Raw genomic sequence first — 2,571 nt, 5'->3', positions numbered from 1 at the left:
ATGACAATTACCTTTAGTCCCATGTTATTTAGCTTCCATGTATTTGTGGTCCTTCCACATTCTTTTTTGTGGTTGACTTCAAGTTTCACAGTGTTGTGGTTGAAAAATCTTTTTGTATTTATTGAAACCTGATTTAGAACCTAGTATTTCATCAAAAAATACTAAAGTCAGAAATAATATATTATCCAACAATTCCAGTACTGGTGATTAGGTAAGAATGAAAACACTAATTCCAAAAGATATGTATACCTCTATGATTATTCCAGCATTATTTACAATAACCAAGATGCAGAAGTAACCCAAGTCCGTTGACAGAAACAGACACACACACACGCACACACACACACACATATATATATATACATATATATGTATATATTTTGTCCATATATATATATGCATATGTGTGGTGTATGTGTATACACACACACACACACACACACACATATATATATAAAATTTAGACATTAAAAAGTAACTTGACTGTTGCAACAACATGGGTGGCCTAGAGAATATTATGTCAAGTAAATTAAGTCAGACTGAGAAAGACAAATACCGTATGATTTCACTTATATATGGAATATAAAAAAATAAACAAACAAGAAGAAGATTCAGACCCATAAATACAGAGAAGGAACTGACAGTTGCCAGAAGGAAGTGGGTGGATAGATGGGAAAAACAGATGAAGGAGAGTGGGACATACAAGTTTCCAACTGTAGAATGAGTAAGTCACAGGAATGAATGGTACAACATAGAGAATACAGTGTATGAAATTATAGTGTTATACAGTGACAGATGGTGGCTACAAATACGATGAGTACATAATAATGCATAGAGATATTGACTCACTATATTGTAATATCTGAAAATAATAGAAAATTGTGTTTATTTTTAAACAATCTTGCAAAGCTTGTTTTTTCCACTTACCAGTTTGCAACATTTTAAATTGTTGCTGTAGTATTTCATTCTGAAGCCAAATCTACTGAGACAGTGACAATAAGAAGAAATCTCTCCAATGTTGATTTCAGCATTGTCCACAATAGCCAAAATATGGAAAGAGCCCAGATATCCACCCACAAATAAATGGATAAAGAAGAGGACACACACACACACACACACACACACACGCACGCACGCACACACACTGGGAAATTATTCAGCCATCAAAATGAAATCTTAGGGCACCAGTGTGGCTCAGTTGGTTAATCATCTACTTTTGGCTCAGGTCATGGTCTCAGTTTCCTGGGATCAAGCCCTGCATCAGGCCCCCTGCTCAATGGGGAGTCTGCTTCTCTGTCTCCCTCTACCCACTCCCCCATGCTCATTTTTTTCTCTCTCTCTCTCTAATAAATACATAAAATCTTGTTAAAAATGAAATATTCAAACTGAGGGCTTTGGAGGGAAGGGGGCTGGGAGGTTGGGTGAACCTGGTGGTGGGTATTATGGAGGGCATGTATTGCATGGAGCACTATGGGTGCAGGTGCATAAACAATGAATTCTAGAACACGGAAAAGAAATTTTAAAAATAAATAAATAATTTAGAGAATTAAATTTTTAAAAAGAGAAATATTACCACTTGCAACAACATGGATAGAACTAGACGGTATTATGTTAAGTGAAATAAGTCAGTCAGAGAAAGACAAATACCATATAATTTCACTCATATGTGGAATTGAAGAAACAAAACAGATTAACATAGAGGAAGGGAAGGAAAAATAAAATAAGATGAAAGTTGAGATAGAGGCAAGCCATAAGAGATGTGGAACTTTGGGAAACAAACAGGTTCGCTGGAGGGGAGGTGGGTGAGAGATGGGATACCTGGGTGATGGGCATTAAGGAGGGCACATGATATAATGAACACTAGGTGTTGTACGAACTGATGAATCACTAAATTGTACCTCTGAAACTAATAAAAAAAAAGAAAAAATCTATCATTTCTCTATTACAATATGTTTCATTAAAACTAAATTTTATCTGTCATGGTTCAGTTATATTTTGAAGCATCTAGACAAGTTACTGACATATGTCAGCACTCAATAGTTATTTACTGATTGAATGAATAAATAAATACCCAAAATAACTTATATTAAGTTTTCTTGACATAATGATATAGTGCTTAAGCCAAATGAGGAAATGTTTAGTAGAGTCAATGTTAGGTCAGGAAAAAAGTATATACTGTTTTAGACTATTGTAGGAGAAATATTTGAAGACAAGAGCCTTTAGGTTCCTGAGAAAGCATGGTGGAAGGTGACCACCACATTTTTCTCTGTGTAGAACTAGAAATATTCTGCTTTTCTATAGCAGTTTTCAAGAAAGAATAGCCTGAGGAAAATATAAGTAAAAGAAAAGTCTATCTTGACACCAAAAGCAGTTGTCTTAAATTTTCCCTGAGCTCCAAGAAAGTTTTCCATGAAATTGTTGAAGTAAATGAGATTTTAGGATTCTTTTAGTCCCAAGTCCATTTCTCACAACAAGGAAAATGCCAAATTTTATCTTTCCCCTTTATTGTGGAAAGAAGTAAGGTAGAAGTTAGTATTCTCATGAGAGACTCTCTACAGTGTTTCTTGCTAA

This window comes from Mustela nigripes, chromosome 5, assembly GCF_022355385.1.
Source record: "Mustela nigripes isolate SB6536 chromosome 5, MUSNIG.SB6536, whole genome shotgun sequence".
Taxonomy (NCBI): domain Eukaryota; kingdom Metazoa; phylum Chordata; class Mammalia; order Carnivora; family Mustelidae; genus Mustela; species Mustela nigripes.
The sequence above is the reverse complement of the archived record's forward strand: the minus strand, read 5'-3'. Positions refer to the sequence as shown.